We start from the raw sequence: 16,345 nt of genomic DNA, 5'->3' as shown, positions 1-16,345 counted from the left end.
CGACCAAACGTGCTGACGACAATTACAACTTTACTCTAAACTGTGTTCAACTCTGGAGCTTTAATGGCAACCAAGAGTGTGCTGATTTGTCAAACACCCAAATATTTTGTCAAGTCAAGTCTGGACAGACAGATTACAGACTCTAAACTCTCATTACTTTCCTATGAGTCCGTAGTTAAACAGTCCTTAGACAGGAGATTAGTTCAGAATGGCAATTTATCGTTACTGATGTCTTGACCAACTGTGTCCTAAACTCTGTCATCACGTTATTAAAACAAAATTAAACCATCTTATCAATGCTACTTTACGTAATATAGAACTTTAATCTTGTTAAGTATCATGTTTATCGTTAAGGTATTTAATTATTAAAAAAAATATTTTTAATGCTATTTATATTACCAATTGTGTAGTAAATTAGGTAAATTATACTACATGTGGAAATAAAGAAATGTGTTTTTAACATCCACATAATTTAAATACCAAATAATGTATTTCCTGTCACGATGCTTTAAACTGTGAAATTTTCGAAACGTCTTATTACAAGTATTGGTATACTATATTGTATACTATACTATTGTATATTGGTATAACATAATAATAAACCGTACGGTTTCTTATAGTTTTTAGCATTAATGTTTATTTATGAAATATGTAGTTTCAACATATTTAATTCTTAGATTAGAAGCACGAGGCTACGTATCTGACTATCATTGCCTACATTAATGCAAAGCCCTTCACCGAATGGTGGACAAGACAAGGAACCTGCCCCTCGATATTGTATGCACCCTTCTACATTATACTCTGAGTGTAAAAACACTGCTTATTTCAACCGTATATATATATATATATATATATATAATATATATATATATATATATATATATAAAACCACTGTTGAGCACTTTAGTTTACAAAAAAGAACATTTTATGTTATAGTTAAAAATTTACTTTAACAGTAAATTTAGCACATAATATATCTGAATAGTTTTATAACTAGTGTAATGCAGATATCAAAGTGTATCCACCTTTTAATATAAATTTAAATTTAATACTGACATGAAACCCATCTTAGTTCTATTTTACAGACGTAAGGTTTTTAGACCCGCGTTTTAAGATGTACGTAAAATCTTAATCGTGGCAACAAAGCTCACTCTCTTAATGCACTAGAAATATCTTCAGCCGGTAATGAACTACAATAGCAGAAAGTAGACAAAGTTGTTTACATAAAAACTTTACAAAATACTATAGGGGACACTTGAAGTGTTACTTAATATACATGATGAATAATTTTAAGACCAAACAAGAATTTAGAGCAAGTCTGTTAGTTGGGAACAAAAAGAATAAATTATTATGGTGTAGTGTTGTTATTGCATTTTATTTATGTATAGTGTGAATTTATAGTTTATAGTAAGTTCATCCTGTCATATGACATCACCTAAATATACACATTATATAAAGACTGGAAGAGACCTTTACGAAATACTCAATGTTAATAAATTTATCAATTACTCACATTACTTACACTATTGTAAACGTTATATTATCTTTATGCAATTATATAAAACATCCTGTGGGAATGTCGTGAAAATGTTTTACATGTTAGGCTATGCTTTTAGACCGGAACCAAAAAGGCATACATGATTTCAATTGGATGTCACATTGATGAATATTTTCACAGAAACGCAAGGAACAATCCAGACTTATCCTATACAATGACAGAGAAAATATACACAGTACTGACAAAGAATACATCGGTTCATTCTCAAATATTAAACAGATTACACATTTGAATAAACCAATGCAGAGTCACAGTATGATTTTAAGAAGTTCATCTAGCATGAACTAATAATAGTAAAAGGCCCATTCCTGTCCTCCCCTTCCTTTTTTAGACGCCTTCATGTTTCTGCCGTCACTATCACCATTTTTATTGCCCTCTAGTCAGTTATACGTAGTTGTTCAACGAATGCAGATGCATTGTGACCGAAATAGTGTTGTGTTTAATTTTGTATTACGTGCATGTTTTAGAGTTCATGAAGTTGACACGCAACATGGTGGTTGTGATACCTCACTTAGGCTTGTCACAACACTCCGGTATGATTTGTTTATTTTAACCTAGTTTGTAAGTATGTGTTAGATTATTTATTTGCCTGAAGAAGAGATCAGATTGCAGATCTCGAAACGTAGTGTTACTGATTTTTGTTTCACTGAACGATGGCAAATGTACGGAAAAAGTCCTTTCATGTGTTTCGAATTTGGAACACAACATACAACATATACAGTTTGAGTAAAGTTATACAAGCATAAAGAGTATAAACAAGATCGAACAAGGATTTGAAACTTTAATGACTCTTACATAGAGATACAAGTAGAAGTCTCGGAACAGCCTTAATGATGATCTTACTCTTCTCAAGTTGGCTCATTCTTGTTATGTCGTTATTGCAATTACGATGAGTTCGTTTAAACGAGTACATATAGTCTGCCACTCTTGTTTGCCTCACATTTTCATTGCAGTATTTCTTGAAGTTAAGATTTAAACTATAATCAACATCGATATTCATATTTGTAAAGGTTATAATCAACAATTTGTAAAAAGTATTGTTTGTGTAACAAAACAAATGAGGACATGTCTTTAAAAGTCACTAGAAATAAGTATCGATTATATAATATATATGCATGTAGTAAAAGTTGCATAAAAATAACTATCCCAAGGTGTTTAGGTTAGTCAGTCTCTCCCTCTCCACATCCCTCTCCCTTCTCTATTCTCTCTTCATTCAAATAGCTCTAGACAAAAATATAAAACAAGGAGATTTATACATTCCAGTAGCATCTTATCTAAGATATAGGAGGGCAGAGAATGTCGTGAGCTGTGATTCTTGCTGCTGTGACGACCATACAGAGTAAATATCCTTTTCTAGCCCATGGGGTGAAGGGAAGAGAATATCGTGACCAGTGGTCCATGCTGCTGTGACGACCATACATAGTAAATTTTCTTTTCTAGCCCATGGGGTGAAGGGAAGAGAATATCGCGACCAGTGGTCCATGCTGCTTTTACGACCATACAGAGTTAAGGAAACAGGATTTTTCCGGACATGTCGTAGGTGGTTATCAGAAGAATGCAGACGTATTGTGACCTGTATTCTTTAGTTCAGTTTTAATGATTAGTGTTGTATATAGTTATTTATTAAATGCGTGTTTTTAGAGTTAGTGAAGTTGACAAACAACATGGTGGTTGTGATTCCCGACTTAGGTGTGCTAAAACGCTTTGATATGATTATTTTACCTTAACCTAGTTTTTTATATTATGTATTAGGTTAGTTATTACCTGAAGAAGAGATCAGATTGCAGATCTCGAAACCTAGTGTTACTAATTTTTTTGTTTGGCTGAACGAAGGGAAATGTCCGGAAAAATCCTGTTTCCTACACAATCTTTCCATCGTCAAAAATATCCTTCAAACAAAGGACATACAGAGTAATCATCCTGTTCTATACCAGACAGGTTGGAGGGCAGACACTGTAAACGACTTACTAAAGCTAGTTGTTCGATGAATTGGTATAGATAATAAGGATTTTTCCGGACATTTGCCATCGTTAAGTGAAACAAGAAAACAGTAACACTACGTTTCGAGATCTGCAATCTGATCTCTTCTTCAGGTAAAGAACTAACCTAATACATAATTACAAACTAGGTTAAAATAAACAAATCTTACTAAAGCGTTGTGGCACGCCTGAGTCAGGAATCACAACCTACATGTTGTATTATGTCAACTTCACTAACACTAAAGACATGCACTTGATAAAAAAACTATAAAAAACACCAATCATTAAACTAAACTACGGAATACAGGTCACAATATGTCTTCACTGTCTACTAACCATTTACGACTGACCAGAGGGGGTAGCCAATGGTAATCGTGACGGCCGGCTAAAACAGGCCGGCCCACAAAACCCAATTTAACAATAGAGGAGAAAAAGGCCAGGTCGATCCTTGGGAAAGATGACACGGTCAAAATCTTACCTGCCGACAAAGGCAACGCTACTGTGGTACTTGACTCAGTAGCGTATAAAGAAAAGATTGCGGAAACTTTAAATACTGGCAAATATACAGTTTTAAATAAAGACCCGACTGATTCATTTGAACGCAAAGTAGCAAACACCTTAAGAAAACATAAAGAATTTTTTTCAGATAAATTTAGATCTAAATTAACTCCTCACCACTCCAAAATCCCCATATGTATGGCCTTCCCAAAATCCACAAACCTACCATCCCTCTCCGGCCCATCATTAGTTCTCGTGATTCACCTTTGCAGGGAATTGTCTAAAGTCCTCTTGGACATCTTAACACCATTGGTAGGAAAAACTGACTCTTTCATCAAAAATTCCAGGGATTTCGTTAGAGAAGTCAAAATCCCTAAAGTTGACTGAAACTGACAAACTGGTAAGTTTTGATGTCGAAAGTCTATTTACAAATGTACCAGTTCCAGAAACTCTCGGAATTATTAAATCACGTCTCAAAGAAGACCAAACATTAAAGGATAGAACTAAAACTTCCCGTGCCAGTAATTATGGAAACTGTTAGAACTATGCACTCAATGCAATTATTTTGAGTTAGAGGGTAAAATTTACCGTCTCAAGATGAGGGGATGGCAATGGGTTCTCCACTGTCTCCTATTTTCGCCAATATCTTTATGGAGGAATTCGAGCGAAAAGCTTTGGCTTCAGCTCAGTTCAAACCGAAGATTTGGTGGAGGTATGTGGATGATACCTTTGTTATTTTTTCTCATGGAGACATTGAATTAAATAATTTTTTGAATCACATTAACAGTATTTCTCCTTCCATCCGCCTCACAATGGAAGTGGAAGTCCAAAAACAAGCTTCCCTTTTTGGATGTGTGTGTATTAAGAGATAGGGATGTCCTTAAGACAACTGTTTTTCGAAAGATAACACACACAGGAAAATATTTAAATTATCAATCCAACCATCAAAAATCTGTCAAAGAAGGAGTAGCCTACTCGTTGTTTGATAGAGCAAAGAGCTTGTGCTCAGATAAAGATGGACTAAAAGAAGAATTTAAGAAAATTGAATCGGATCTCAGAAGCAATGGATACCCTCAATTAGTAATTAATAAGTGCAAACGAACCAGAAGAATCATTCCTGAGTCAGAAAAAACAGAATTGTGATAAATTTGCGTTTATGTCAATCCCCTATGTGTGCCGGGATTATCGGAGAAAAATTAGAAGAGTAGGTAGAAAGTACAACATTAGAACCGCGTTTAAAAACACACAACACTCTTAGACAAAGTCTCGTAAAAACAAACCAAAAAATGGCACACAGGATTCCAAAAACTGTGTTTACAGTATAAAATGTAGCTGCAATAGGGAATACATAGGCGAGACAAAAAGACCACTAAACATAAGGATAAAAGAACACAAAGAAAACACGAGAAAGGGTTTCACAGAAAAAGTCAAAAATTGCACACCATTGTTGGTCCGAAGACATCATATGAATTGGGATGAAGCCCACATAATACATCGGGAACCACATTTCTTCAAAAGGAAATTAATTGAGGCAACATACATTAAATTGGCAGACCAACCAATCAGTCAACCATCAGTCGAGATTAGGGCCGCTTTGGTTGCCAATTCTAAAAAATGAACTAAAGAGAATACCCAAAAGTATCAAACGGATCGGATATTTGCAATAAACCAATGCGGAGTCACAATATGGTTTTAAGAAGTTCATCTCGCATGAACCAATAATAACGAAGGGCCCATTCCTGTTCCCCTTCCCTTGTATTTCCGCCATCTTGTTTTAGCCGGCCGTCACGATTACCATTGGCTACCCCCTCTGGTCAGTCGTAAATGGTTAGTAGACGAGTGAAGACATATTGTGACCTGTATTCCGTAGTTTAGTTTAATGATTGGTGTTTTTTTATAGTTTTTTTTATTAAAGTGCATTGTCTTTAGTGTTAGTGAAGTTGACATTACAACATGTAGGTTGTGATTCCTGACTCAGGCGTGCCACAACGCTTTAGTAAGATTTTGTTTATTTTAACCTAGTTTGTAATTATGTATTAGGTTAGTTTCTTTACTGAAGAAGAGATCAGATTGCAGATCTCGAAACGTAGTGTTACTGTTTTCTTGTTTCACTTAACGATGGCAAATGTCCGGAAAAATCCTGTTTCCTTCACAATCCTTCCATCGTCAAAAATAACCTTTCAAACAAAGAATTGATTCTCGGTACGGACCCGGAACCAGTAAAACAAATCAAAGACCTTGAGAGCTTGCATCTTAAATTAACTAAACACATTAATCATTTAACTTTCTCTTGCATAAATGTAAGGTTGAAGACCTTATGCCTATAGGGTTAAACTCTAAAAACTCCTTTTCATAGTAGGAAAGCCAGTAAAATTTTGTCTTCTGCTTCTAAATCTTTACTTAAAGAAAGAATTGCATATCATCATCGTGAAAAATACCTCCTCCAAAATAGTATTGAGTGTAAAAAAAACTGAATTAAAAACACTGATCGGTACAGAATTCAACAACATTCTCGAAAGCATCCAAAATAGATGTATAAAAGTTTCTGAAAACAGATAAGAAAAAGAAAATCTCCAAAACTGGAAAAAATTAGGCCTAAAAAATGTGATTTGCCTAAGGATGGGCAACGTGAATACGGATGCAAATAATAAAAACGTAATCAATCTCTCTTCGAAAATCCTGAATGAAGCGGAAATATCAGTATTATCCAAGGGTTTAAACTTTTCTGTGGCACAAAAAATCGGTAAAGGCACTGGATTTCGTAACTGGAATTGAGTCGGCTGTTTCACAGTTACCTGAGGAACAGGGTGTGACCGCTTCCGCTGCGAGGCCAGTCTTTTTACTCAGAAAAAATTCCTCCCACAAAACCCAATTTAACAATAGAGGAGGAAAAAGGCCAGGTCGATCCTTGGGAAAGATGACACGGTCAAAATCTTACCTGCCGACAAAGGCCAACGCTACTGTGGTACTTGACTCAGTAGCGTATAAGAAAAGATTGCGGAAACTTTAAATACTGGCAAATATACAGTTTTAAATAAAGACCCGAATGATTTCATTTGAACGCAAAGTAGCAAAACACCTTAAGAAAACATAAAGAATTTTTTTCAGATAAATTTTAGATCTAAATTAACTCCTCACCACTCCAAAATCCCCCATATGTATGGCCTTTCCCAAAATCCACAAACCTACCATCCCTCTCCGGCCCATCATTAGTTCTCGTGATTCACCTTGCAGGGAATTGTCCCTAAAGTCCTCTTGGACATCTTAACACCATTGGTAGGAAAAACTGACTCTTTCATCAAAAATTCCAGGGATTTCGTAGAGAAGTCAAAATCCCTAAAGTTGACTGAAACTGACAAACTGGTAAGTTTTGATGTCGAAAGTCTATTTACAAATGTACCAGTTCCAGAAACTCTCGGAATTATTAAATCACGTCTCAAAGAAGACCAAACATTAAAGGATAGAACTAAACTTCCCGTGCCAGTAATTATGGAACTGTTAGAACTATGCACTCAATGCAATTATTTTGAGTTAGAGGGTAAAATTTACCGTCAAGATGAGGGGATGGCAATGGGTTCTCCACTGTCTCCTATTTTCGCCAATATCTTTATGGAGGAATTCGAGCGAAAAGCTTTTGGCTTCAGCTCAGTTCAAACCGAAGATTTGGTGGAGGTATGTGGATGATACCTTTGTTATTTTTTCTCATGGAGACATTGAATTAAATAATTTTTTGAATCACATTAACAGTTATTTCTCCTTCCATCCGCCTCACAATGGAAGTGGAAGTCCAAAACAAGCTTCCCTTTTTGGATGTGTGTGTATTAAGAGATAGGGATGTCCTTAAGACAACTGTTTTTCGAAAGATACACACACAGGAAAATATTTAATATTATCAATCCAACCATCAAAAATCTGTCAAAGAAAGGAGTAGCCTACTCGTTGTTTGATAGAGCAAAGAGCTTGTGCTCAGATAAAGATGGATAAAAGAAGAATTTAAGAAAATTGAATCGGATCTCAGAAGCAATGGATACCCTCAATTAGTAATTAATAAGTGCAAACGAACCAGAAGAATCATTCCTGAGTCAGAAAAACAGAATTGTGATAAATTTGCGTTTATGTCAATCCCCTATGTGCCGGGATTATCGGAGAAAATTAGAAGAGTAGGTAGAAAGTACAACATTAGAACCGCGTTTAAAACACACAACACTCTTAGACAAAGTCTCGTAAAAACAAAACCAAAAAATGGCACACAGGATTCCAAAAACTGTGTTTTACAGTATAAAATGTAGCTGCAATAGGGAATACATAGGCGAGACAAAAAGACCACTAAACATAAGGATAAAAGAACACAAAGAAAACACGAGAAAGGGTTTCACAGAAAAGTCAAAAATTGCACACCATTGTTGGTCCGAAGACCATCATATGAATTGGATGAAAGCCCACATAATACATCGGGAACCACATTTCTTCAAAAGGAAATTAATTGAGGCAACATACATTAAATTGGCCAGACCAACCAATCAGTCAACCATCAGTCGAGATTAGGCCGCTTTGGTTGCCAATTCTAAAAAATGAACTAAAGAGAATACCAAAAGTATCAAACGGATCGGATATTTGCAATAAACCAATGCGGAGTCACAATATGGTTTTAAGAAGTTCATCTCGCATGAACCAATAATAACGAAAGGGCCCATTCCTGTTCCCCCTTCCTTGTATTTCCGCCATCTTGTTTTAGCCGGCCGTCACGATTACCATTGGCTACCCCCTCTGGTCAGTCGTAAATGGTTAGTAGACGAGTGAAGACATATTGTGACCTGTATTCCGTAGTTTAGTTTAATGATTGGTTGTTTTTTATAGTTTTTTTTTTATTAAGTGCATGTCTTTAGTGTTAGTGAAGTTGACATACAACATGTAGGTTGTGATTCCTGACTCAGGCGTGCCACAACGCTTTAGTAAGATTTGTTTATTTTAACCTAGTTTGTAATTATGTATTAGGTTAGTTCTTTACCTGAAGAAGAGATCAGATTGCAGATTCTCGAAACGTAGTGTTACTGTTTTCTTGTTTCACTTAACGATGGCAAATGTCCGGAAAAATCCTGTTTCCTTCACAATCCTTCCATCGTCAAAAATAACCTTCAAACAAAGAATAATAAGGATGTACCCCTCCTTGTACTTCGTTCACTTATTTCAGACATAAATTGAAAGTTGTTTGAAAGATAACTGGGACAATGTGTATTTAAAAGAGCGTGCAACAGAATGAGTGAGTGATAGTCTCGAAGATCTTGTAATTTTAATATAGATAATTGTTATGTGATCATCACGTCTGAGATTGAAAATGAACCTGATGCAAAAGTTCTGAGCACGCTGGAGTTTATTTGAAAGCTCCACAGTCATGTCATTAATGACTATGTCACAGTAGTTGAAGTGAGGCAGTACAAGAGTCTTTATCAGCATTATTTTAACTTGGTGTGGTAGATATGAAGCCAGCCGCTTGAGGCTGTGAACACCGGCAAAGACCCTATTACATATCAAAGAAGCCTGTTCAGTCCATCTTAAGTGTTTGTCAATAATAAGTCCTAGATTCTTTATTTTCTCAGAGTATTCTAGATCTTGGTCATTTAGTTTTAATTTGGGAGCCGTAGTAAAGTCAATTTTACGAACAAGCTTTGAATGACCTATCATAATACACTGAGTTTTGTCTACGTTTAATTTTAGTGCATGTTTCCAAGTCCAGTGAGTAACAGCGTCAATATCGGAATTCATGAGAGTCACACAAGTTTGTATATCCCTTATAGAAAAGTGGCGGTATATTTGTAAGTCATCTGCATATAAGTGAACATTGGAATGAGTAATTTGAGTAGTAATGTCATTGATGTACAGTGAAAATAAAAGTGGCCCCAGGACTGAACCCTGCGGAACTCCACGAGTGACTGGTCTCCATCTCGACTGCTTCTCACCCGACCTGACACACTGGCGTCGTCCCGAAAGATAAGACTCAACCCACTTGACACTACCATGAGAGAAACCATCCTTCCTAAGTTTGATGAGGAGAAGGGGATAATAGACACAGTCAAAAGCCTTTGAAAAGTCGAAAAGGGTTAAAATGGTTACCTGACTCTTATCAATTCCAAGGCGTATATCATCAACTATTTTTAGAAGTGCAGTAGTAGTGCTGTGGTTGGAGCGAAAACCAGATTGAAAATTTGATAAAATGTTATTACTTTCAAGGTATATTGAAAATTGCTGATGAACAATCCGCTCCAAACACTTTGATAAAGCAGGGAGTATACTTATTGGCCTGAATTGTGAAGGATTTTGTGGAGAGGAACATTTCTGAAGTGGGCGAACTAAAGCAGACTTCCATGTCAATGGGAACATTGAAGTAGCCAGAGATTTATTGAAAATAGCAGTGATAGTTGGAAGAGTGACTGGAAGAGTATCTTTTATTAACCTTATAGGAATGCCATCGGCCCCGACTGCGTTACTGGACATCCTTATAATAGACTTTAACACATCTGTCTCTGTTACCGGAGTGAAAGAGAACTGAAACTCAGGTTTATCAAAAGTAGCACCTTCGAGCTCGGAGACATACTCCTGAGCCCCAGACTGATCAGCAGGAATCTCAACAAAGAAGTTGTTGATATCATCGAGATTAAGGGAAACCGGGGAGTAAGTGTTAGGCTTGCCAACTCCAAAATCTTTCAGTGCATAGAGAATAAATGTCCAGTGCCTGCCCAGACAGGGGGGGGGAGCAGAGACTGTCGTGAGTTGTAATCCCTGGTGGTATAACGTGCATAGAGAGTAAATGTCCAGTTCCTGCCCAGGTACGGGGGAGAGCAGAGACTGTCGTGAGCTGTGATCCCTGGTGGTGTAACGTGCATAGAGAGTAAATGTCCAGTGCCTGCCCAGACAGGGGTGAGAGCAGAGACTGTCGATAGTTGTAATCCCTGGTGATTTAACGTCCATAGAGAGTAAATGTCCAGTGCCTACCCAGGCACGGGGGAGGGCAGAGACTGTCGGGAGATGTGATCCCTGGTGATGTAACGTCCATAGAGAGTAAATGTCCAGTGCCTACCCAGACAGGGGGGAGGGCAGAGACTGTCGGGAGCTGTGATCTCTGGTAGTGTAACGTGCATAAAGTGTAAATTTCTAGTGCCTACCCAGGCACGGGGGAGGGCAGAGACTGTCGGGAGCTGTGATCTCTGGTGGTGTAACGTGCATAGAGAGTAAACAGCTAGTGGATTCACACTACAGTACGTCTGCCGGCAGCTTTTGTGATGCCTATGGCAGTGTTTCCTTTGTGTGCATGTAGACTCTCCGTTGTCTGTCTGTATTTGAAGTTGGAGTCTTGGAACTGCCCTTAAACTGCAGTTGAGATATACAAGGAGATATTACGATTACACTGTGAATATCTAGGTTTTTAGTGCCTAAATAGGCTATTAGGTAAGTTTATTAAGCAAATCGTTGGATATTTTGTTACACTGAAAAACAAATTTGAAATATATACAAAATGTCACTAATAAAGTTATATAAACACTTTAAAATAACTTTCTTTAGGTACTTTTACATTATTAATTCTTAACATTATAAATATATCATGTGTGCATACGTCCATTTATAAAATGTTTGACCGGTACACAACCTACGATGATTTCCGATAATTAAAACTCAATCAATATTCGTTATTATTACGTATACATAGTTTAGGGTTGATTTTAATTTTTGTATGTAATGAAATTTTTCCGTCAAATATGTTCAGAGTTTCGGGTGTTTTTGTTAATACAAGAAGGATAAAATTTAATAACTTCAAAGGATAACTTCAATGTATTGTCTTTATTTGGTTGCAAATGTCAAAAAGATTCATCCGGATATTCTCTACGTGTTGAAAAAACACAGTATATCATGGAATTTATTTTAGATAATTGCAATATTTTCTCTTTCATTTATACGTATTTGTAAAATCACATAAATATTTATCAATTATGGCATATGTCAAAAACTAAAATTATAATTATTTACACATATTTTTGGAAACTATTATCTCCAATGATAAATTTTTGTTTGTATCGTTCGAATCAATAAGTGAATAGACAACAGTATACCTAAAGTCTCAAGAGTGATATTAAATATGTTAATCCTATAAAGTGGCGTTAGATTTTAAGAAACTGCAAGCGCTAGCTATATATAGTTCTACTTGGTCATACTTAAGGCTTCTCTTACAAATGTACTAATCGTCATAATAATATATATTTTATCAAACTACAATAACTAAATAATCTAGTTATTGTATTTTGATTAAATATATATTACTATGACGATTAATATAAATATATATATATACATACATAATTTTAGAATTCGCACAAATGTGACATGACACGTAATAAATATTTCCGCCAATTACAAACATGTATTTATTGATTCGAAATATTAAAACTAGTCTTTTATGCACTTTAATGATTATTTATAACTATGATTATTTTACCCTAACTTCGCCTGGTAAAATAAGACATGCTTTACTTTTTTTTATAACCTGGTTTGATATACAACACATTGACCAAATTGTGTCACAAATAAATATATTTTATTACAAAATTTGAAGTTGCCACGTGGCATTTTTAAGTTAAGACTCAATGATAGTTTTAGTTAATATGGGATATTTTGCAAGAACATGAATTTAGGCTTAAACAGAATGTAATTGAGGAAAGTACATGTTCCACAAGCTGCGATGTCTGCAAGTAAACATTAGCTGTTATCCTGGATACAACAAATGCGTGGATCCTATTGAGTTAAACCCCATCTACTGGAAACGCAAATGAAACAATGCTCTTGGGGCTGTAGATTCAGGGTTGTTTAATCATTCCTTGATTAAAACTGTTCGGAATATTTAGCTGCTGGATTACAGTTCTGGGAAATTTTCAGGCATTATTATATTCACAGTGAATGTCTACATATCTTAAAGTATTGAATGAAATATGTACACATTTTAAGATAAATATTTTTATGCAGAGTTATAGTTTTATAAGTAAGTTTACTTGCCAATAACATGCTGCTGAAGGACATGGTAATTTTATTTTTAAACTGTTTACCCAACAGTTATGTATGGTTCATTGTTAATGAAAGATGTTTCAAATCTTATTATTCCTTATAGAATAATTGAAATTTAAGTTTAATGAGTTGTCAAATAATACCACCACATTAAAATACGATATAAATTTTTATTCTTGTGAAACACTTATAATTATTATAATATTTTTAGATTGACAAAAAGTTATATTACGACCTTACTATTGTTGAGAATTTCTTATATTTACCTTTGAGGTTCACGTAATCTCAAGGCTATACACTCTAACGCTTAGACAGTATTCAAGCAATAATTAATAAATTGCAATAGAACTCAGTAGAGTATAATATTGTATGGAGTATATTATTATAGGAATGGTATTGGGTTTAGTTACAAAATTGTAAGAATATTTATATTTTCCCAGAATAACTGACTATATTTGATTTTATATTGTCATATGAATTCCCCACACAACCCACGCCATATTGTTTCATAATATCTGTTATTTTATGAACAGTGGAAACAGATTCCTCACTGTCAGAATTCAAATAATTCTTCTCTCATGTAAACATATTAAAAAATATGATGATATGATATTACTTCCTTTTGAACATTTAGCTTTGACCGTTTATTCTTAACTCTGTGTCCATAGAAGAAAAATGTTCAAACAGATGTTTTAGAACAGTTCTGTGTAGTATTCTGGACAGTATTTGATGCTAAAACTACCGTCTCGCCAGATGTTATTGAACCATTATTCGATAAGTGATCATACATATTTCCTTGTTTTATAGATGAATGTTAGACATGATTGAAGCAAGTATAACTGATATGGTTACAAAACATACTTGCTTAACTTCTTTTTTTTATTATAATTTTATATGGTATCTTGGTTCGAGAACTTTCTCATAATATTAAACATATTAGTAAAATTAAAACTATATTGGCCAGAAGTGTGTACATTGGATAATGAGAGAGAGGACATACAATTTTAAGTGCTAAACGTATCATAATTATGTTTGTTATCAAAACATTTCATCCTTTACAGTTATTATTAGTAAAATATTTGCAAAAACCGGTTGATTCCGACATTTTGTTATAATCCTGGTTATCAAGAGAAAATCCACATTTCAGAATTAAAAAACTTCTTTTCTTAATAAAAAATATAGATTTTACTGAATTCATATATTGGATTCCTTCCTTGTGAATTTTGTCAAATATTTAATAAAAAAGAGTTTTCCGTATATTGTTTAAAGGAAATGTTTATCTTACAATTCAGATGGCTGTTAAACCTAAGTGAGATTTCACTGCAGATAATGTTGGAATCAGCTGTTTTCAAAAACAGAAATTATCTGACAAGGTCTGTATAAAAGTTACTCTTAATGATATTTTCGAGCCTAATAACCACATAGCATGTTAATTGTGTAATATTATAGAATCTTACAAATGTTTTTCGTTAAAATCATCATATAAAAATAATGACAACCTTATATTTTGTATTATCCTGAAATAAAAATAATTTAAAATTAAATATTATTTTATATTTACGATAATAACGAAGGTATGAGATTTCAATATGTCCAAATTTGCTATTGAACTTAACATTGACAGAACATACTCTTATATAGGTAGTCATTTTAACATTCCACACTTCAAACAAAACGTCTTAAATTTGTCTGAATTTATATTGCTTCTACGATATTTATAAATTTGTTTTCAAAAACGATGTGATTTTTACAAACCTAGCTATTAAACTGTAAAACTGTATCGTAACTGTAAATTTTTAAGGTAATAAAAAAATTAAAAGCAATTAACTTTGAACGAACGACAGCGCTCTCTCTTCACGACAAGAAATCTATGTTAAAACAATAAAATGTCTTATATTGAAATATATTTCTCAGTTTCGACTATTCAAATGAACGCATATTAAAAATATTAATATGCTACACGAAGGCTAAGCCGGAAATACCATTTAGAGCATAAAAACACTGTTGCGCTCAGTGTGGTGAACAACGATAATACAGGAAACAATATTAAATGTACACCTTGTACTAATAACTTAGCATTCTCTACTGGAGGAAAATCAAAGTTTGAGGCTTGAACATTGAAACAAACTTGAATACCAGCTTATTTTAAGACCCGTTGCAAGGTAAATGAAAACAAAGTTGCAATATATCAACAAAGGGTTTTACTCAGTTTTAAGCTCCATCAGAAATTTCAAATCTTTGAGGTCTATTACCTTTGGTGTTAACGGAAATTTAAGTATTAAAAAGTTACTTTTTCTATGAGCGATAATAATAAAATATAGCTTATCCCATAAGAAAATCTTATTTTTACATGTGTTTTAAAACAAGAAACGGTTCGTATTTAAAGCTCACTATAAGATTCATAATCTCCAAGGTCACAATGGTAAACCCTATATACAACACAAAATACAAACGAACAGCAAAATAGAAATATTATAACACACACACACACACACACACACACACACACACACACACATTATATATTACACACATACTTTGTTCTCAGATTCTAAAGGGAAACTCGTAGAGTTTTTCTGCTATCCCAAAAAAGTTCAAGTGGGGAATTGTTGCCCAGTTAAAAGAATGAAGTATCTCATAATGACGGTTATGAGATGCTAAACATCTGATTTTGCTTAGCTTTTAACAGGAAATATATGTGCTACGAGATTTTCCCTACAATAGAGAAAGAAAAATTTTTTCCTTTAAAAATGTGTATCAAAGAATTAAAAAAGATGAAATTTTTAATAAACTGGTTTTTAATTAATATGGTACATCATAGTTGGCTCTTATTCAGGATTAAAAAGTGTACATATCTTACTACAAACTTACTTTTTATTAGAAAGTGATGTTCTTTTACAATAATTGAGCACGATTTGTGCTGACAAAATGGTTAATAATCGAACAGAAATTTTAGATTGCACAAGAAATATACTATGTATATTTGTGATTCACTTTATTTTATATGAAAAAAACCGTTTTGAATGAAATCTCAACCTGTCCAAAAATTCTAAAATTGTGTTGTAACTGTCAATTGTGTCATTTACTATGGCATAAAAACGATGCAGCGTAAACTGCAACAATTATAAGCTAAAGCATATCTTATAGTAAAATCCAAGATTATTGCCACATTTCACTATAAAGACATTATCACCAGAGAATAAAGTCACAGTACAATTACTGATTGTTGTGACTGTGAATTACTTAGTGTATTATAGGTAAG

This window comes from Homalodisca vitripennis, chromosome 7 (genome assembly GCF_021130785.1).
Source record: "Homalodisca vitripennis isolate AUS2020 chromosome 7, UT_GWSS_2.1, whole genome shotgun sequence".
Classification (NCBI taxonomy): Eukaryota; Metazoa; Arthropoda; class Insecta; order Hemiptera; family Cicadellidae; genus Homalodisca; species Homalodisca vitripennis.
The sequence above is the reverse complement of the archived record's forward strand: the minus strand, read 5'-3'. Positions refer to the sequence as shown.